This window comes from Sturnus vulgaris, chromosome 1, assembly GCF_052056855.1.
Source record: "Sturnus vulgaris isolate bStuVul1 chromosome 1, bStuVul1.hap1, whole genome shotgun sequence".
NCBI lineage: Eukaryota > Metazoa > Chordata > Aves > Passeriformes > Sturnidae > Sturnus > Sturnus vulgaris.
Window position 1 is genome coordinate 12602820 of NC_142243.1, and position 23412 is coordinate 12626231.

The following is a 23412-nucleotide window of genomic DNA, read 5'->3' on the forward strand; positions in this document are numbered from 1 at the left end:
ATAGAAGCATATGGAAATTCTATTTATGGTGGTTGCAAATCTAGTGCATGTTTTGAAATCATCGAGTTACCAGCAGGTAGCAAAACTAGTAAAGATTTAACAATGTATAAGTTTTTCTGTTCTCTTCTCCATTGGACAATACAAGCACAATTTCAATTACAGAATTTTTACCTCCTATGAATCTGCTGAATTACATAGAAGACATAATTTTGTCTTCCTTAGTTTTGCCAGCTTATAACAATGAAATGCACAAATGCACAAATTTTTATAACTGATGATTATCCTGGTTCATAACTTTTCTGTGAGGATCATCTTTCAGCCCTGCTAGCCGCTCCCACTGCACTAGAGTCAAACACCCAATGAAACTTGGAATAAGCAAAACGAAGATCATGGTAGAAAGGAGATAATGAGCAGATTAAAAGTCCTGACACAGAACATATTCCCTTGATGTAAAAGGCACTGTCCTCCAATTTGTATCATTATGCAGAATCTCCACTGGATAACAGGTAATTTGTCAATTCATACTTCTTTATCCAGAGGGAGCTTGAGCACTGGAACAGGCTCCCCAGGGAAGTGGTCACAGCACCAAACCTGACAGAGTTCAAGAAGCATTTGGACAACACCCTTGGGCAAATAGTGTGATTTTGGGGATTATTCCTGTGCAGAGCAGGAGCTGAACTCAGTGCTCCTTCCAGCTCAGAAGTTTCCATGATTCATGTCTTCAGCAAAGACCTTGCTCCTTCATTGAGCAATTTATGGACTAACTCTCAAAGAATTAAGAAGTTCTCACACCTGGGAAAATAAGGTCTATGATCCAATATGATGCATTAATATGCTGCTCTGCAAATGGGTAGAAACCTACGAAAATTATGTCTCTTCAAAAAGCAGCAAGAACTCAATATTTTCCTTCCATTTGAGACAATCCCCATTCTTTGGGGATTTCCTGCTGCTCATGTCTTCCCCTCTTAACTTAATCAAGAAAGATCTTTTCTTCCAAATTTGTTAATATGTCACTTTAATTCCCATAATTCCAATGATAAAAAAACCCAACCAAACAAACAAAAAAAACCCCTTGAATTTTAAGACAACAGTATTTTAAATGGGACCTAGGATTTTTCAAAATATTTTTCCCAACAGAAATGAGGTGAAATTTTGAGCAGCTTTTATGACACACAGTTCAAGGTGTGTTTCCTTTTAGGTGGATATAAGTATGCTTTTCCAACTTCAGTTTGTTTGCAGGTGAACTGCAAAATCTTGAAATGGTCACTTATATTATTAACAACCATCTTTCTCTTACTTCCAGCCCTACCACACAAGATCAGCTAAAGCATTCATTTTCCTAAACTACCTCTGTATTTTATGTGTATTTCTTGATCTGCCTGGCACTGTCTTTCATCTAATGCAGGATGAATCTCCTGACCTTTAGATTACTTTGCACGGACAAAATTTTTCTGTTCCATTGCACAAGGAGGTAATTAAATACTCTGCTAAAGATTTCATTACGAGTCTCACTGAACTCTCAGGCTGTACTTAGCTCAATTATGTAAAATTACACATGTGATTTAATTAACTTGTGGCATATTTGCACATTTGGCACATAATATTTCAAAAGTTTATCTTATAAACCATACATTAAAATGGTGCTAATACTTACTAATGGGTAAGCAAATGAAAGGGAAAGGAAACCCATTTCTGACAAGCATTTAAAGCCTTTACTTCATCCTTGCTCCTCCCCCTGCCTAAACATTGAACTTTGAAAATGTAAATCCTAGACGTACAGGGTATCTTTCTATTTTGATAAGATGAATAAGATTTGTTCAAGCTTCCCTCCTATGTGCCATAAAATATTTTTTTAGTTAATGAAATAAAACTTTGAGAAGCACATTTATGTTTAAAGAAAAGAAAATATTTTGATTAAAATTTGTCAAATTGCAATTGCCCAAGTGATATTTTATCTGATAGCAGATCACCAGTTCCTTATAATTAACTACATGAAATAAATTGATTGCACCTTTCCTATTTGTCTTAATTAATATGTGCTAAGAATCATTGTAAGAAGAAGAAAAAGGAGGATGAACAGCACTGATGGTATCAATGTTACAGCCGCCTGTCACATCTGCCAAAAAAGTAGACTAAGTTTCTAAAAAATAGTGAGATACATTATAATGAAGACTTAGGGGAGAGAAAGAGACGAATACTGGCATTTTAAACTTCCATACCAGCCCTTGCAGAATTGATGACTGCAAGTGGGTGTAGCTGTCAACTAATATTCTCTGAATAACTCTATTACCTAGGGAAATCAGTGACTCCAGTGAGTTTATATTTTTACCCTCCTGAAACTAGTGTACATATACACTGTGTCAAAGAGCTATCAGATTGCTTCCTGTATGGTGAACATATATAATCCACCACACCATCTACCTCTGGGTACAAATGGGGGAAATATATACCCTTTGGGGTGGTGCATTTCTTCTTGAATTTCACTAAAAATCACAGGCCAGCTCTCTTCCATGCCTGGGCATGCATAGCTCAACTTTTGGGTAAGAGAAATCTCCCTGATCCCTGCAGAGGGAGTATCCCTGTGATCTGCCCACTTCCCTTCCCACTGCTCTGGAGGTGCCACAGCACAGTGCACCTTCCTGCACTGCCTGTCAATCAGCTGGGTTTTGGGGAACATTAATCATTTCCATTTTTAGTTGGACAGCTGGTAGGCTGGGAAAGGAAAAAACTGCTGGGTTGTTATGCAGCTGTCAGAAATCAAACCATGATATTTAGGTTTTATAGCACAGAGTTTTCCACACAGAATTCCCAGCTTCACATCCATATACCAACTCTCTCCTTAATGCCGAGAGCCATCACCCTCTCAGAAGCCATTTTCTCTGGCACTTGCAGCACAAAAAAAGGCAAGGCTTACTCAATAATCTGTCATGATGTCAATGATAGGACACAAGCTGGGAGATAGAGTGGATTTAAGGGGTGCATGTAAAATTAATAAAATAGTAACAAAACCTTCTCAGCCCCCAAAAGTTTCACATTATATTATGAACAATGTCACAAATCACCAGGTTATGCTGGCTATCTGCTAACAAAAGTTTTCTGTTTTACACTTCTAACATTGATGTTTCCCTTTGTTCTTCTGTGCAGTATTTCAGAAACATGCTTTACTACCTTATTTATTAAATTAATCATCTCGCTTGGTACAATAATTTATCTTCCCTGAAATCAATCATTTTCACTTCCATTGCCCTATTCTCTGTCCTCCAGAAGACCGATTCTTAATTTGGAGTGAAGCAATTTTTCCTCTGTGTGGAGAGAATCAAAGGTCAGTTTTAAAATACTGCTAGATTTTAGTCTCCATCCCTCAGCCTGAGTACACCACCTTGGACAAAAAACCACCTAGCTGGTTCAAGGCCCCTCTGTAAATCTTTTGCACTCATATTTTTCTTCGCTGTTATACTAAGTTTTCTGCCACTTATGGGGATGGGTATTTATTTTACTTGGATTAATTTTGATTGCAGCCTTCTTGACTGAATCTTAAGTATTTCCCATGCATTACTGAATCTCAGCCAAATCACTTTAACTCATTTCACATTCATTCAAGTAGCTATTGACTAAGCAAATATAATACTGTAGTGCATTAAAAACCTTTAATAGTTTCCTTTCTGATTAGCATAGCAGTTAAAAATTCAAACTATCATAGACATGTCTGTTCTTCTGAATTTAAAGGAACAGATTTAGGTCCCATTTTTTGTCACAGAGTTATAGATTTATTTCCTAAAAAATTTACAGTTTTTAAAAGTTTTACAGCTTTCAGTTTTTCACATCATTCAAGGACTTCTCATTTAATCTTTTATCTGTGGGCCAAATTCAGCTTTGTCAATAATAATGCTATGTAAAATTTTTGGTCGTAAAAGAACTCACATTCCAAATAGCACTTTCCATCAGTCTGAATCAATAATCAAAGATATTTGAAGAACTATCAGTACTTCAACAATGAATCAACTAAGTTGTCTAAATGACAATCTTTGAGAAGCATGACCTACTTGCAAGGGCCTCATCTAGTTCTCACGTGCTGTGGAGCTTTTGGACTGATCAGGTTTGCAAATCACATGGGTATAATCAGCCCAGATAAGCAGATGTGCCTTCAGTCTTTCTGGTCACAAGCAGTTTCTTATTTCAAGCAGTGAAATGTTTGTATTTGCTTTCAGAAAAAGAAGAAAATATATTAAAGTACTGGATTGCTCTGAGAGAGATCCAAACTAAAGCAATGATTTACATTTAGGAGAAAAACACAGAACTAATGGCTTGAGGTATAATATGGTGACACAATAGGAAAAATAATTTCAGTTGGAAACTGTATTTTTGTCTTTCTATAAAAGCTACTCAGTCAAACTAAGGTTTGACTAAAGGACCAGGGTTTCCCAGACAATTCTTCTAAATAGCAGGCTGGTACACTTGGAAACAAGTTCTTTGACCTTTGGCTAGTAAGTGGTACATTGTATTTTGTTTGAGCCTTAAGTAATTTTCTGTACCAAGACAATTCTATGTATCTAATTACAGCATTAGTGTAAAAATTGTTCCAGCTGTCCAGAAGGTTTTGCTATTGGATGATATCATAACCAGAGTGTTATTAAATCTCACAGCAGCTGGAGACTTGACTCCAGTCAAGCAAGAATCCTACAGAGATATCGAGTAGTGATGGATTTCCTGTATATCTTTCAGTGAAAAAAATTAAGATTTTTTTAAAGATGTCATAACATCAACATGGTTTCTAAAATAAATCTACATCACAAGTTGAAACTCTTTTAAAATGTGTATGAAGGTAAAATTTGTTGATAACATTTCTTTTGAACTCTAAAAACTGTCACATAGTAAATCAAAATCACGCAATAAATACACGTACTTCTAATTCATGTTTCCAAACATTGGTAGAAATAACATGAAAAATATAGCATCAGTATATTTTTAAGAAGAGACAAAGTACTTCTCCAACTTCATCTGAAAACCACTCTTTTTTAATGAATGTAGAATGTATCTCTTCAATAAAATAATAACGTAATATACAAATAAGGTTTTAATTTGCATTTAGAATCACATTGAGCAGCTTAAGGCCTTGCAGATTTTTCTGTGCATTTTATATTCAATCAAGTCAAAGTATAGTCTAGCTGGACAAGAAAATATGCAAGTGGCCATCAGCTCTGATTTTCATAATCTTTTTTTTATTATCTCATGAGACTTGGTGGATTTTTCAAATGTAATGCTAATAACAATATTCTTTAAAAAAAAAATAAAAACCTTTTTAAAGAAATCAAGTTACTGCATATGAGCTTGCATGTTGCAGTGCTGTAAGAAGCCATAGTGCCAAGTAAAAACACATCTCCAAAGCATGAATGTAGTGGAAAAGGGGAATACTGATTCCTTCTAACTTAATTTTTACATCTTAAGGAAGAGATTTAGACTGTCAGTGTTTCTTTAAGATAGTGGAAGACAGGTGGGCTCTTGTTTTGTATATGAATTAGACAATATATTAGACCTATTCACTAACATGAATTAGTGGATTATATAGTCCCCATAAATTTACGCTGATATATACTAATGTAGTGTTAGATTCTTGGCTTTGCTTTCAGAATACCAACATTAAATTTTTCCAGGAAGTTTTACTTTTCTTATCCTATTCCCAGACTCCCATTCATAGATCTTTTCTCGACATCCACAGAGACAGAGAGAAACTTGGAGTAAAAATAGTTAGAGGCCAGAAAAATAAAGTTAGGGAGGGATGGGAAAGCTGATTTTGCCAAATTTAGACCCTATCAAAACCCCTTGGGTTCTGTATTGCAAAACAGACCTGGAAACTTCTGCGTACTGGTCTGTTCTGCTGTTTGCTACTTTTCTTTTCTTTTCTTTTTCTTTTCTTTTCTTTTCTTTTCTTTTCTTTTCTTTTCTTTTCTTTTCTTTTCTTTTCTTTTCTTTTCTTTTCTTTTCTTTTCTTTTCTTTTCTTTTCTTTTCTTTTCTTTTTCAATATTTCTCTTATAACCCTAGAAACAGAGAAAGGATTGTTTTCACACAAAAAGCACTGCTTGCTAGAACAAGTCAGTACTAAGAAGGAATACATAGTCAAAGCCAGAAAAGGATGGCAAGCAAAAATGGTCTTTTTACTTGGCAAGCTATTCTAACTGGTCTTTTCTGTGCTCTGACAAATTTCAGTTCTTAGAAGCCTTTTACTCAAGAAGTGGTCAATGCTCTTCAGTCCAACTCTGAAATCAGGATAGAGAATGCACATGTTCAGGAGTGGACATTGCAAGCAGTCCTTTTTCAAACACCTTCATCTATTACACAAAGATTGATCAATGTTTTACAAGACTAAGCCTTTTTTCCTTTTATTGGATGGCCTTTGGAGGAGGAATATGTCCAAGAACAATGCTATAAAATTATATTCTTTCTTTAAAAATACCACAGAATAGCAAACTGTATTCTATCCTATCATGACCACTTTTCTTTCCTGAGATCCTAAATTCAGAAAAAAAGAATTTAAAGCAGAGAGACTTTTGAAAACACTGGTTAGCCTGGACATCCCAGGAAACAAAACATATGTGTGGAACGAATTTTTGAGTTCACTCTGGAATCCAGGATGACATGTAGTCATAGTGTTCCAGGTGAATTCTGATCAGAGTTATAAAAATAAACCTGTTCACTTTCCCTTCTGTGCTCCACCTAGAAACGATCTTTCCAATGTCCATCTGGAAAGCCTGTGTTGGCACACGCCTCTCTTGAAACCAAGTTTGGGTCTTTGCAAGGAGACTGATTTATGTATGAATTCACAGCTGTTAAGAATATCACCTAAATTTTCTGTAGAAATTTTGGCTTATAGGCTTTCTGCTGGTAATAAATTTCTTTTAGCAAACTTAGTTGATCACTTAGAAGTTATAAAACAAATAATTTAATTAAATCATCTTCAGTTACAGAAGTCCTGCTGAGATCTGTCCTTTCCTCTTTTCTGACATACAGTAGGCTGGAATTTTACTGAACCAATTCCAGCCTGTGCTGTACACCTAATTTTTCATGAGGTAGCAGACATCTTTCCATTATTATTTTGTGAAGAGCATTCACCTATGACCTCAAACACAACTGCTCATCAGAATCCTGCTTCTGAGAGGAAACTGTGCTAACTCTACTTCTGAAAAAGAATTGCAACAATTTAAGATTTAACTTTCAGAAGTTCTACCACCATGGTATAAATAAAATAGAATTTGCCAAATAATCACAAGTTTTCTATATGTGATGGATGAGAATTTTAGATAGTTAAGCAGATGAATATATAAATACAGATAGAAAAAAGCCAGCCTCCTTCAAGTCTGAGGAGGAACAACATGCCATCTGTGCCTCTCATTTCTGCCTTTCTGATTGTTCAAATCCTTTATTAGAGATAGAAAATGTTTGATCAAATTGGGATGTGAGAAAGGAGCTTCTGTGTACCTCACCAGCCATAGAGATTTGCCTTAAAAATGTGATTCACAGAAGTTGATTTTAAAACCAATAATCAGATTAATTATTTTGAAAAGGGTAATATTTTGAAAAGAATTGTTATTGGCTGGAGTTGAAAGGATTTCAACCTCACCTAGATTCACCAAGAGTTGGTATAGCTGGTCAGTGCTCCTCATAAAAACTGGGAATGTGAATTATCTTATTTCTCTAGCTTAGTGGCCAGCACACTTGCTCACACTGTGCCATTGATGTTATCTTCAATTTTGCATGAGAGAATCTGAAGCAGAAACTAGAGTAAAAGCTCTAGCAATTAGGCAAGAGAGTATTTTTTCTTAAAACAGTGGATATAAAAGCATTATCTCGTACAGAAACTTCAGGAATAAGCCTGTGTGTTAATTTCATGTCAAAAGATCACAGTTTTGCAAGCTTTCTCCCATTTCATTAAAGAAGTTCTAGCTTATTAGGGAATTCAAGACTGATGTAACACATTACCCTGTCCTAGACCCAGTTCTCTCTCTCTTTGAATAAAGGCAATGTGAGGGAAGGATCCAGCTTAAATTTTTTGTTTTTCTTTCAACCATTTCTACCATGAAAATATGAAGGGTCCAGTATTTCCTTTGCTAGTTTGTGAAAATAATTAACTTCCTCTCTGGTAAAGAAAGCCAGAGAAATAAAGAATTCTTCTGTCTTTTTCATGTTAATATTATTGTAATATAATCCACCATGTCTGGCTATAAAAGTAGCTTGACCATTGTTAGCTCTCATTTCTTCACTAGAAGAATAATCATTTTCCTGTTTCAAGGATTTTGCTAGTTATTAATCACACATTTTCATCTGTTCATACTAATACCTCTTCACTGGTTAAATATGATTGATTTGAAACAAACTCTGCAGAGAAAAAGAGGTATTGTTAGAGTTCAATTGTCTTATACACTGTTTCAAGTGCAGCCATGAGCTGACGTACACATAAATTGTTTTGATTATTTCCACTATGCTTATCTAAATTTGTCAAACTATTTGAGCAGGTGTGTTTGATTAACTGTTTGTATTTCCTTATTTTGGCTTCTATAGCTGTAGATAGAAATCTATATCTATGTCCTTATATATAACATTACATAAGACATTATATTTAACATTATATATAACATTTCTGAATGTGCTCACCACTAAATGTAATGCTCTTGGACACTGGGCACCTGTCAAATCTTGTGCCAAACTTATACCAACCGGGCTCACTGAGAATGAAGTTTTAAGTTCATTTTCCCAATCAGCAATGTAAAATGATTCCCTCCTCCCTAGATTCCCCTGCCCAGTAGCTCAGCCATTAGAGCAGACTCTTAAATCTGATCAAGATACAGATGCCTACCACGACAGGAGCCAAATATTTGTTGCTGGCCAATGTGTGGAAGCTCTAACCATGAGGCAATACTGCTTTTAGTGATGAGGTGCTCTCAGGCTTCCTCTATGATGCAAGTATTTTGTACAGAATATGTATTCTGCTCACCCTTCCTGTTCCATGGGCCCTACATGATCCTGTTGTGACCAGTAGGTCACATCCTCCAACAACAAAAGGATGTGTCTTTCCTTAGCAGGCAAGGGAAGTATTTACTCTTGTAGTAGCAGCTATTCTTTTCATTTCATATTTCCTTCATTCTAGCACAAAATAGCTTGCTGCTGTGGTTTACTGTCTGTGTTTTCAATCTAATGCCTTTGATTGCTTGGTAAGGCAACAGGGCCTCCAGCTCCAGTGGAGGGAATCTAAGGCAGGAGTCAAGGTGAGATGTTTGATTTTACAAAAGAAGACTGCAGCTGGAGAAAGAAATGATCTTTGTATTAAATGGGACATAATGATACTATATAATATCTGTCCAAAAGTTCTCGTGTCCCATTTAGCTTTTCCCAAGGCCTGTCAACGATTTAGACCACAAAAGGAATTCTGAAAACTAAAATATTAACATCACAAAATGCAGTTAATTGAGGATGCCAGAAAAGCTTTATCTGGATACTTTAGACTATGTCTGTGCGAAAAACAATTGCATTTTTCGCTCTCATTAAACTGTACTCCTACAACAGCTTAGCATTGACACAAGGTCCTTGATTATTCAAGGTCGTTTCTCAGCTCACCACAGGTTCTGTAATTTGTTCCTGAGTCCTGTGAAAAAGTGCACATTGTGTTTTGTGTAGATCTATTACACCAATTGTTATGTTTTTCTTCTTAACTTGAAGAAATAAATTTCTCTCCAGAATGGCAATCAGAGATGTAGTTGATATTTCATATACATCGGAAAAGGGCTGATTCATCCTGTTTGTTCTTTGCTAGTTAAGTTATGTTCTATATACTAGAGTCATTGAACCTGCTAAAGCCAGGCTACTTATCTCTTCATAGTAAACACAGTAATAAGTTTTCTTCTGATTTTTTCACTGGATTCTTCCCATGTTTGTATTGATTTTAAGATTTACTGCTGGTTCAAGAGCTTTTTACTTCTATACAATAATTAGTATTTTTTCCCAATGGAAAAATAAGGAAAACTAACCTTCTGTTATTATCTTCTAGTTAATTTTGAATTTTTCTCTAAGTCTTTTGGCTACAGGAAACTTTTGATATACAGAAGCAAGTGAATCCTATCTTTCCTGACATGCAATCAGATAAACCATTGGCGGCCCCTTAACTCAGCACTCATGATTTACACTCGCCATTTCACCCCTGCTAATTAGCATTAATGTACTGATGAGATGTTTCTGAAACAGACTCTGTAATAAAGCACTGCCCCATTTCAGTGGCTTGATTCCATATTGTGACTACAAATATAATCTTGGTGCTGTCACCAAATAGTTGACCAAGTTAACTGGAGTTGGGGTAATTAATGGGATGTGTGCAATAATGGATCATCATCAATATCTAAGCACAGTGATGCAAAGGTGCTGCAAAAGCTGTAAAAGGGGCACTAGAAAGAAATCTAAAGGCCATCTATTTTTTATGGTAACCAAACGTCCCTAGAACAGGCCTTGTACAAACACCCACAAAGGGGCAGTCCCCACATAACACTGCTCATCTTTTATTTAAGGACATAAATCTTATTGCTTCAGTCTTTGGGGGCAATCTTAAAATAAAATGCTTTGTTAATCAGGATATATGATGGGAGGAGTGCATTTCATCCTAAGTGCTGCAACTTTGAAGCACAAATCTCTGTGAAGACAACCGTGTTCTTCTAGATGTAGTTTTACAGAAATAATTTTCAGTTAGTTTAGAAAATTGGGGTTTAACTAAGACTTAAAATACAAACTACCTCAGACCTGGACAAAAATGTAAAGCAGAAATTAAAGCATATTTGGATGAGTGTTTAGACATTTAATGTTTAGATACAAGACCTGTCCTTTGATAATATTCTGCAGTATTTTTGAAAATATTGTGTCCATCCTCACCAAAAAAAACTTGAACCTTAAATAAACGCAACTTATATGAAAGTTTTGTTTTCAACTGGTAGTTTTGAAGGTAATCATATAGTAGACATAGGTACTTGGGCTTTTTTCCCTCTCTGTTTCATCAGCCAGAGGATTCCCAAATTGCTGATCATCATCCATTAAAACAGAAATGATCAGCAACTGCAGTTCTCTCATCACAGTTAATATAAACTCTCTCAAATCCAGCTTTCTTTTTTAGACTCCCCCAAGTTTTTTCCAATTGATTAACTTCACCCAGTTAATAAGAAAAAAGTAATTTTATTTAGAAGGCCACAAAACTTCCCCACAGCTTCCTGTAATAATTAACCAAATCTACTATATTAAATATTTCCATAGTAAGAATTCACATATGTTTGTGATATGGCACAGCTTCAGAAGTTTAGTGGGTTGTTGAGTTATTTGCTGATACTGGAGGTTTAACTTTTGTGTCCATTACAGAGTTAGTACCTGGGGAGAGCATTTTCCAGACTACTTTGAGGGAAACTCTGTAAGAGAAAAAAAGATCTGGATATGCATATGATATCTAGTATCATACAGTCTGTATCATAAACATTATCTGCTGGACAGTTGCAAAGTTTGGTATAATTATAAATTAATAGATAGACTAGTAGTAGCAGAAGCAAGCTAAGTAAATTTGTCAAAGATCAAAACTAAATTAGTGGTTTCCAATAGATCCTAAATTTTCAATGCCTTTCCTTTTAATAATTGAAGTTTTCCCAACTTTTTCTGGTTAATGCTGAGAAAAGTTTGAAATGGAGAGTGAAGTCTCAAGGAAGCTTAAATTTTTTTTGTACATTTGTTCTCTATTTTGGTTACATGCATAGTCTCCACTTTTAGGTAATTCACTTAATCCTTTTGGTTTTGTTCTAGTGTCTCCTCTGACTCTCCCTGAACACCCTTGGAAATTCAGTTGTCAGAAGGCACCTGTTCCCCTCAGGACGCCTGATCTCTCTCCACCAGGAGCACAACAGTGGACCATACAAAAATTGCAAACAGCTGGTTGTTAACAGGATGCAATGCTAATTGCTGCCTGTCAGAAGAAATGGGTGTCTGGTTGGGTAAGTTATCTTTCAGCCTTTGTTTGAAATATATTTATTAGATATCATCTTTCTCTGCTGGTGCAGTGGTTGCACAGGTCCTCCAAAAAGATTCAGTCTCAGCAAAATGACAGCAAGTTAAAAGAGTTAAAATAGTGTCTCAATGCAAACACTGTGGGTCACACAACTCATTAGGATGCAAAATCAAGGTCAGGCACACGATAAATATTTAATATGAAAACATTCTGTGTTGCTACATAGACAACATGTACATAGATATTATATACATATGTGTATATATTGCTATATTATATTACATATATTTCTTCATAGGTGTGTCCAGTAATTTTATTAGTTCAGATGAATAGAGTGATTCTGAAGCAAGTGGTTGAAAATTACCAAATTGGTTAATTTCAATGAGATCTCCTATCAGTGAGAGCAATCTGAATTCCTTGAAGATAAAACTAAAGGAGAAGGTATGTTCCAAAAATCACACCTAATCACACCTAAAGGAAATTCAGTTCACAAATTCAGATTAAAACAGATTTGAAATCAATATTCATGAAACCCATGGTCAGGACATGGATCCTTTGCACCCTCTATTTCACTTTAGAGATCTTTTCTAATAAGGCCACTTTAGAGGCAAAAGTAAACATGCAGTGACTCCACCAGGAATACCTTTTTGAACTAGAATCATAGAACGGTTTGGATTGGAATGGACTTATAAACACCATTTCTCCAAGCCCCCTGCAATGAGCAGAGGCATATTCAACAAGATTATGTTGCTCAAAGCCCTGTCCAACCGAATCTTGGATGTTTCCAAGGAGGGGCCCTCTAGCAGCTCTCTGGACTACCTGTTCCAATGTTTCACTACCCTCATTAATAAAAAAAATCCTTCTTTTATCTAGTCTGAATCTACGCTCTTTTATTTGTAAACCAGTACAACTTGTCCTATCACTAGAGACTGTGCTAAAAAGTCTGTCCTCATTTCTTATAAACCCCCTTTAGATACTTTAGGCTGTTATAAGGTCTCCCTTATATAAGAACCCACCCTTCTCAAGGCTGGACAGCCCCAACTGACTCCATCTTTCCTCATAGGAGAGGTGCTCCCACTCTCTGATCATCTCATGGTCTTCCTCCAGACCTGCTCCTAAAAGTCTGTCTTTCTTACACTGAGGACTCCAGAGCTGGATACAGTACTCCAGTAACTAACCAGAGGGAAAAAGAAGGGGAACATCACCTCCCTCAGCCTGATGGCCACACTTCTTTTGGTGCATTCAGCATACATTCAGTTAGTGCATTCAGCTGGTTTTCTGAGGTGCAAATGTACATTGCCAGCCCAAGTCCAGTTTTTCATCTACAAGTCCTTTTCTGCAGGGCTGCCCTCAGTTGCTTTATCCCACAGCTTATATTCATACTGGAGGTTGCTTGACCCGTGTTCAGGGCCTTGCACTTGGCCTTGTTGAACTGCAGGTACACGTGTGCCCACTTCTTGGTCTTGCCCAGGTCCCTCTGGATGTCATTGCACCCCTCCAGTGAGTCAACCACAGCACTCAGCTTGGTGTCTGCAAACTTGCTGAGGGCACACTCGATCCCACTGTCTGTGTCATTAATGAACATAGTAAACACAACCCCTCAAAGGACACCACTCATCATTTTTGTTCACCTGAACATTGAGCCATTAACCACCAATCCCTGGATGTGACCAGGTACAACATCCTCTCAATATTTTTTTGCTCAAAGCCCCTTTCTATTCTTATAAGAAAAGGTAAAGTATGGTTGTTTGTGTCTGTAGACAGTTAGGCAACCCACTATACACACAAAAAAAGAATAAATATTGGTCTCGGTACATAGTGTATGTGAATAACCTACAGCTCGTTCCTTTCTTAATCAGTCTTTTATCTATAATTATATAAAACAAAAATGCTGATGATCCAATTACTTCAGTATATGTTTCAATTTATACTGTTCTGCCGAGCCTGTCATTAACAGCTCATTACAGCAACTTTCATATCAAATTCTTGGTAGATCTGGAAAGGGAGTTCACATCAGCAAATATTACTCATACAAGTGAGAGTTGCAGAGTAAACCAGGGAGGAAATTCAGCAGTTGCACCTTTCAATTTTCATACCACCAACAACTAGCTATACACAATTGCCTTATTTTGATACGCTGCATTTAATTATACCATATTTCACAGGAGGTTCACATGCCCCTTCACAACCACTATGACATAACAACTCCACATGTTTTAATCAGGCCATATGTTGTTGAAACACGCATAGAAAAAAAGGTATATTCCAATGTATTCCCGAGTGGCTGACAAGCACTTCTGCTCTTGAAAGGGATGTGTCTGCAAGACAACAGGCAAGTATTTATGCCTTCAAAGTTATAGCACATTTAAGGTAAAAACCAATCTGTTAAGAGGAACAATCTTTAGACAGCAATCATACCATCAACAAGATATCTAAGACTTCCATTACTTCAAATCGTTCAGAAAAGCACAGACTTTAATTTGATCAATTTTATCAGGAAAAAAGGAAAAACAACAGCTTCCTTTTTTGGTTGGTTACATCAGCTGCCTAGATTTACTAAGACAGTAACACAGTCATAGCAGGCAAAGCAGAGAAGAGATGATGGAGGGAGTACAGCTGTAGGTTGTCTCTGTCTGAAACCAAGGTCTTCCTGAAAATCTGTGTCCTTCAGGATCACTCTATCATCCAAAAAGCATTATGTATGCCTTTCTGTGTGCAAGCAAAGGATTAGAAAAGGCAGAAAAATATAAGAGGCAGGCAACCTTTCTATGTATTTAAGCCCATCATTGGCTTTAGGAGGAAACAATCCCACATTATTTTAGACAATGTTTTTGTGTTTTACAAAAGTGGATGAGAGAGGGGTGAAAACTTGGACTCTACCTGTCTGAACTGTAGGGGAAGCCAGAGAAGGGGGATAGAAAGGTCAGAGGGACGCTGGGGACCTTGAATTCATTACTCTGGCTTCTAACTTGCGTACGTCTCACGGTATACGTCAAGAGGATGAGATTGACATTTGTTTCTTTTATCAGCAGGGTTGCCCTGTGGCCTCCCCTGAAATGAAGAAATATAATCTCCACGGGGCAAAATGAAAGCCAGCAAACTTCCTGCCAAGAACCAGACAAGGAGAAATGGTTTCTGGCCCTTCCTCTTTGGGACATGCGCCAGGTGAAACATTTTAGGATTTCTCCACCATTTACATAAACACATCTCTCTTGTTTTCTTAATCATAGGAGGCTGGGAGTGTGGGTTTTTTTCTGTACTTTTGTGTTTCTTTCTGGTTAGGAAAATAAATTGCCATTGCTTTACATACCTTGGTTGTTCAGCTTTAGGATTTGTCTTCAGAGAGCATGGTAATAATCATAGTGTTTTCTCACCAGTATTGTATTGCACAAGTGCAGCCAAATTTTACGGTTACAGAAAGCATTAACAGGCCAGGCCAAGAGGCACTTTTGACTTTGATTTAATATGAAACTTTACATTGCATCCTCAGCTCTTTGCATTATTACTATAATTATTTGACATGTTTTATTTTTCACACTGACTGCAGAAAGGCACTCTCCATGGCCCCCAACTCAGATCCAGGGAGGCTAGTCAATCAACAACATGTTTGTGCAAGATGCAGTATTATTAACTGCATTTCATAAATCCTAGCCATGCAAACCCACTCTAAATTCCTCCTTGGTTCTTGCTAGTATTTTCCTATATTTTTTATCCCCACTAGTTTGCAAAGTATTTCCTTTTTAAAACTCGGTCAATTATTTATAGAAGAATACAAAGGGCACAACATTTAACATATTGAACAAGGACAGATTCCCCGCTTAGAGCAACTTTGAACATCAGGGCTCAGTCATGCTGTGTAGGCACAACTGAGATTATTATGCTTTGACAAGATAAAATTGCTCTGGAGCTTCAAGGAACAGAAAAGGACAACACCCTACTCTACCTTACTTTTGGAAATTCCAGACTCTTTCTTCACTGCAGCTAACCTATTATTTGTAGGATAAGGAAAACAGTTTGTTCTTCTCATCCTATCCCAGAAAAATCCTTCACTAATCCTATTGGAATAGTTTTTCTCTATGATAGAAACCACAAGGTGAAATTTTTTTAAATGGCAACCATAATAAGGAGCAGTCACCACACAACTTAGACACATGTGAATGCCACAGCTCCTCTTCCTGCACGACTCCGAGGCAAGTACAAAGAACTGAAAGTTAAGGAAAACCTGCTAAACCATCATAAATACAGCAACATCATCTCTGTGTCTTTAGAGCAGTACAATGGGGAACACCTCCTAATTTAACTTTCATGCCATTTAGAAGAGTGAGTTACAAAGACATCATAACAAGAAAAAAAAAGGCAAAGCTGGAACTGAAGAAGGAAGACTGGTAGAGGGTGAGGTTTACCCTCCAGTGGCTCTGACACATGTAAAGCTCTGGCTTACAAGAAAACTAGAATTCTCATGTAGTGAATAGAAATGTCATGGTAAAAGGAGACTGGGGAGAGGGTTCCAGATATAACAGTAATGAGTCTTTAACAAGAAGACCTTTGCAAGTTAGGCCTTACCACAGATTAATTTGAGAAGATTTTTGAGGAAAATATATAAATTACACACATAGGTATGTAGAAAAGAGCTTGGTTTCTAAAGAAAATGTACCAGCATATTTCTGACTACAACATGATGCAAATACCACACTGCGTCTCTAGAGGATACGTTCAGTCAATGCTCAACATGGCACTAAGAGAATCTAATTTATTATTGTTGCTATTTCTATTACAGTAATTCCATTGGGAATTTAAAAACCCCTGCAATTTAAAGGGGTTTTTCTGCTCTTCTCTTGTTAAAGATTAGTGCAAGTCATAGCTCCAGAGAAACCATCTGGGATTTCAGTCATAACAACTTGTCAGTCCCTCTGCATGAGAAGCTGAAGTTCTGATACAAATAGGGGCTTGTCTCCATTTCCTATCTGGATAACTTTATCATTATGCATGAATTCTGAGCATTAATTTTTTATTTGCTTATTATGATACCTGGTATCTCACATGAGGCAAAGGACTATTTTACAGAACATTGAGAGCAGTGCAAAATTTAGAGCTTTTAAAGTAATGAGAATAAGTTATTATCTTTCTTTTGGTAGTTAAATTGCTAAATAAAAACAGAACACCTCTCTTAAGTGAACAAAAATTTTAATTTACTAAGTTTTCTTGTAAAAAATAGATATTTCCCTTCATGGTGGGGGAGACAATCTAGTCAGTTTAAAATGTTCAGTGATTTGTGAGAAGCTACAGAAGAGTAGAAATTCAAATTGCTTTTTCATAATTTTTTGCAGATGTCACATTTTTCTAATTCAGCCTGAATTTTCAAAAAATTTAGTCTTATCAAGATGTATTTTTGACTCACCATAGCTCCTAAAAACCCAGGTAGCTCCATTCTATACACCCTGTGTAAGATTGAATAGTAATCTGGTCAATGTTTATTTTTTTAAATGGTGGAATTGAACATACCACATCAGAGAACTCCTCTCCATAGACTCCTAGCTTTGCAAATTATTCTAAAAGTGCTGAAGTCTAAACAAAAATGATCCAAAAGGGTTTTCTGCCTTCAATGGGAAATTCCTCAGTCATTAAACAGCATGGATAAAGATTAAGCACTAGGAAAAATATTGGGACCCATGATCCTCATAAACATTAAATTGCGTATTTGTTGAGCTCTGAATCCCTGGCTCTGTTGGTGTAGCTCAGGAAAATTTAAGCTTCTTTCAAGATGACAAATAGTGGGTGCACATGTTGTACAGCAGCACAGTTTTTTATATGGGCCTTGTAAAGTTTGCTGTTGACTGTATATAAATCTAGAACAATTTCTCAATGATGGCATCTAATCTGTGTTTCAGCCACTGCTGGGATTCTTGGGGAGTCATCCAAATCTTTTCCCTTTGTCTGCTGCAAGGTGCATTTTCGTGCAAACCTATTCAGCTGGCACAGACATCCCTTAATTCCTTCCATAACCAGCAGCTTTTGATACAAAGAGACCCCACACAGAATAAAGGATTACAGTTTCATTAGGGCTTCATTGACAATAATTGTGTAAGGCTCTGGCTGCAAGAATGGAATGAAGCCCGCCTTTGTAATATTATCAAGAGAAGCAATATAAACCTAATTCTTTGTTTACTTGAGAATAAACAACTTTAAGAATAGTTAAGCATGTGGTGCCAAGCTTACTAATGTGAGTAATTTCCTCAATTTGTTATTTCTGTGATGTTCTAGGCACCTAAAAAATACTTCCTGTTTTTTGCCAGCATTCCCTCTCTCTCTCTCTCTCTCTTTTCCCCCTACAACCCTACAAGTCACACATGGAGAAAAGAATACTTGGGTCTTTTCCATAAGTGTCTTTTTTTTTTTTTTTCACCAACGCATGAAGAAATGTATTCTGTGATTGACCTGTCTTGGCAAATTTCCATAGTCACTAATTTACTATAAAAATTATTTGTGAAAATGCCCATTTATATTCATACTAGAAGAATGATAGTTTGAGCAGTTCTGCTGTCCATAACTGTGGTTTTATCTCAGTAGGAGAGATGCAGTCCCTGAAGTAGGCTTCAAAATACTAAGGAATGCATAACTTCAGGTCAACTCCACTAAATACAAACAATTTGTTTTGCTGCCATCAGTGTAAGTTCCATGTACCACCATTCTGCAGTGCTTTCATTTTCCAAGTTGTCTAACATAAATCATTACACTAGACTAATCCTCAAGAGATAAATATGTGCCTGATAATACAGCAGGGGTGAAAATCAAATGTCAGATTTTCCTGACAAAGAACAAATCCAGAATATTTCACTCAAAGTTCCTTTTGTAGCAGTCAGAAACTACAAAGCAAATGAAATGATCCCTATATTCTAAATCAACCTCGAAGTTTGGCAAAGGGAAGAGGTAATCAAACCTTTCTTCTAGCTCCTCCCTAGTCTCTACTAACCCCCCTGACCCAGACACAAACTCACCCTTCAAATAACTTGGATCTCTTCATTAAAACTGCTTTGGTGTAGCCTGGCATTGCCAGGTGCCCTTGACCCATCAGCCTCTGGCCCTGAATGTGGACAGAACAACAGAGAGAATGGTGAAGGTCTCTGATACCTACTTTATATTTGCTTGACCTCCTCAAGACTTTGTTTATACCCCTTTTTTCCTAGTGAGAAATTAAAACTCTACACCATCAAGATATCATTAATTTGTGCCAATAACTATACACCAGAGAAGACTCCTGGGTCTTTCTTCTTGCTGCCAATATGAAGAACCATTTTTGTTGAAAGCTGATATGTTCACATATTGTTCCATTTTATGGCATCAACTTTTGAGCTAATTGAAAAAGAAAGGAATGAGTCCAATGCAGGTGCCTGGTTTATTCATAAGGTAGAGACAAGAGAGAATACAGTGAAACACATAAAACTATAAACATTTGGCATTTGAGGTATTATAAAATTAACAGCATTCAGCAGTAGATTCCTCAGTTCATCTTCACTCTCTCAAACAATTCCTGAGCAGACATGTTTTCAGAGGAAGAACTTGAGAAAGATTTAAAGGAGGAGATGGTGAAAGCCAGAGGATTTTTTAATGTATTTAGAGGGATTATTCCATCACAAGTCATAAGCTTTGAATAACCAGAACCTCTGATTTACCACAGCATGCATTAAGAATGTGGCTGTAAATGAAGATAAGAGTCTATTATAGGAAAAATTGTCAATGGAGAAAGTAATTCATACAGCAGAGAAGTAGGAAGAGACACTGCTGGAGGAAGAGACTTGGTAACAAGAGAAATAAGAGCTGACTACCTAACAAATAAGTAGATTTGTAAAAATATGTAAGTCAATCCATGTTGAAGTTGTAGGAAATTCAAGGACTGTTTTTAACAAAACAGTCTCTTTCTTTTTGGCCTGAGAGTTTTTTCTGTTAGAGCCAGGTCAGTGAATACACTTTATCTTGGGAATCCATTAAGTGAAAGAGTAGAGGGCTTTCTGCTTGCCAAAGAAAGCCTAAACTATGTATTCTTGACAAGAGGGAGTAAGAAAATCTTATGGAACAAGGCATTTTTCAGGGATTTAAATTACTCTACGTGATTCTATGATTTACAGTTCTGCCACTGATCTATCGCATGACCTTAGGCAAGTCACTTCACCTTTATGCCTCAGTTAACCTGTTATACTGACATAATAACACTGAGCTTTACTGGGCTTCAGGATGATGAAATATTTCTTTCCTAGAGCTAAATCCCCCCTGTGATGTGAAAAAAAAAAACCCTCACCAGTGATTAATCCAATCTATTGTTCAATCTGAACAAATGTACTTACATGTTTGGGAAAAAAAAATAATTTCAAACTTTAACAATCTGATTTTTTATTTGCAATTTTAAATAACAACTGGTGTGGAAAGGTTTGATTAAAAAGAATCATGAGGATTTCCTAATGTGAGTCAAGGAGTGGATGTGTGGGGATCTCAGTGGTAGGGAACGTGCATATAAGAATTTGGAGTCCCTTTGCATTCCCTGCAGCATGCCTCTGGCTGTAGGAGCCAGAATCTAGCCCTAAATTAATAATTAGCACTTTCAGTTTAAGCTCTTCAGGAAATGTCATGAGGAGAGACAGAAGCAGTAGAAAATGTTACTGGGCAGTGTAGAAAGATAAGTGCCAGGAGATTTATACCCTGCATTCTTGACAAGCCAGAACAGAATATCAGGATTTAAATAACCCACTGGCAAGACCTTTCACATCAATTTGACTGTGGTGGGAGGATAAACTCTGCAGGGATGGCCTGTGTGTGTCTTCACAGGTAATAAGAAAGAGGTACCCACATCAGCATGCATGTGAGTACAGAATGGGCTAAAATCACTGTATTTCCAAGTGGATAAAATTGCATATATCAGGTTTTGCTTTCCCTTAGTTATGTAGGCATTTTGAATTTAGCAGAAGGAAGCACGGCCCCAAAACTTTCTGATCAACATGAAGAAAAGAGATGAAATTTAGCAACAAAAATATCACAAATTCTCTTTTAAGGCTGCTGGTAAAAAAATCTCATTTTCCAGTACAATTTGGTGACATGTTTTTCTTTTAGGATAATACTGCCAATGTTCACAATGACACCCTATGCACACATATTTGATGAAGGCCCAAACAGTTTTATATACATAATTAGTCCCAAGAATGACATTTTTATTGCAATTACACAAAACTAGCCATTTTCTCCTGCAGGTATATATTAAATTTGATTTTAAAATACCAACTACAAATGAAAAAAAAAAATTGTTTTGAGTAACATATTTTGCAAGTATCCTTCAAGTTATCCTAAATAAGTAGGCACTCATTTTTGCAGAGTTGCTATCTCACTCCTAAGTGTTGTAACATGCAACTGAGTCAGCTGTAGCATATCTGATTTATTATTAACACATCTATTAAACTAAAAATGCATCTTTTATAATTTATGTGTGAATAACACTATTAAAATGCAACATCTGGCTTACTCCTTGATTTCTCAAGTTCTATAAGGTAAGGGAAAATTTTTGAGATTAATTTGTAACCTAGGTTTTTTGAACATTGCATCAGAATAGGTAGCAGTTGACACAGAAATTATACAACACTGCAAGAAAAACTGGAGTAGAATAAAAAAGGTATTCCACCCATGCCAGGCAAAGATTTAAATCTGATAGACCATAATTTCGTATAATTGTGTGTGTGTGTGTGTTTGTATCTGTCAGTGTACATGTAATTAAAAATATATAATGTATGCATGTGCAAAAATATATGTATACTGGGTACATGGTAGGTATACACATTTTTGATATATATAAAAGAAAATAATATAGATGACATCACATTTTCAAACACAATGTTTGGCTCAGATAAAACACCCTTGTGTTCTACAGGGACAAAACTGAACCTCTTTATAAAACCTGCTTATTTCATGTATCAAAGACCCCATCGCAAAGGGCTGCAGTCATATTAGAGGAGCCTGTCTGTAGAGAGTCAGAGATTTAGGTGGGGTTTAGTTGTTCAAACACACATCTGGGTCAGCAGAGGTTTACAGCCAGGTGTAGGGATATGTTACCGACCTTAGCAGCGCTTCTACTGCAATACAGGTGTGCTGTCAGGGTGGCATGCAAGTCCTGACAGGCTTCAGCCCTGAGCCGTCTCCAGGGCTATCCAAGGAGCGTTGGTGGTATAGTGGTGAGCATAGCTGCCTTCCAAGCAGTTGACCCGGGTTCGATTCCCGGCCAACGCATCACTTATATTGCGGATTGAGCATTTGGCAAATCGCCAGTGCACCCACTAGGACTTCCTGCTGTGAGACAGGATTAGGAGGAAGGCAAAACAGGTTCAAACTTTAAAGGGTACAAAGAAACACCTTATTACTAGAAACAATCAGAAAAAAATAATAAAACTTAGAATAAAACCTTAAGAACATTTCTTCTTCCCCCACAACTTCTTCTCTTCACGCTGACAATGTACAGAAACAAATCAGTCAGTTTACCATCTTTGAAAATAGTCTTTCACCAATTTACTTGGGAGAGGAGACTTCAGTCTATGGAGATTTCTCCACAAGAAACAATTTTCTTGTGGCCTCCATGTCACAGTGAATCAGCCACCTGGGAGAATGGAAATTTGATCACTATGTACAAATCCCTTCCTTGACTAACAGTCTTCCCACAATTGTTATCGAGGACCTGTCAACTTATGGGGCACACTTTAAGACCTACAACAGTTTAAACAAAAGCTCTCCTCATCTTGAAAACATCGCTTCCCTGGGGGGCAGCAGGGGTTTTCTTCTTGCCTCTCTATTCAAACTTATGGGTTCACAGCTATTTCAATATCTGCTTACCCTGCACAAACGCCTCTGCTCATATTTAGAGTTAGAACATTCATCCATTCCACAATATATCTCTATGTCTTATAGGGAAACAAGAGTTTCTTCTCCATAGCTTAAAAAAGAGATGTTTCAGTCCACCACTCTCCTGCTTCCCTCATTTGGGATTTGACTCTTCCTTTTTTTTTGACCTTGGTGTTTTCATGCTGTTTATGTGCATATCTTCATCTTGGTCTTTTTCTTTTCACTCAGGAGAGGGAACAAAGTGTCTGCAATTCTCATTCTGGGCGGTGAAAGAGTTAATACCTTGCCCGGGCAGTGGATGGGCCTGTGATCTCTGCCAGGTGGCATTTTTGAGCTATATACGATAAAGAGTCTTTCAAGGCCACGGTGGGGCTGGGCCAGGATTGTAAGGGCCCAGCCGGAAAGTGGCGGTGGTTGTTCTGGCTCCATGGTTGTTTTCTGGCGTTTGCTACATTCAATTCCAGCCATGGGCTAATGCTCTTCCCTCTCCCCTGCCCAGAACGGGCCCAGCTGTCTCTCCCTCAGG

At 37.0% G+C, this 23412-nt stretch overlaps 1 non-coding gene across 1 annotated transcript; it reads left to right on the top strand.

The window, feature by feature from the left end:
* The first annotated feature begins 22208 nt into the window (after positions 1 to 22208).
* TRNAG-UCC (transfer RNA glycine (anticodon UCC)) lies at positions 22209 to 22280 on the top strand. Its single transcript has one exon. It is a non-coding gene; the product is annotated as a tRNA-Gly (tRNA).
* The last annotated feature ends 1132 nt before the right edge of the window (positions 22281 to 23412 follow it).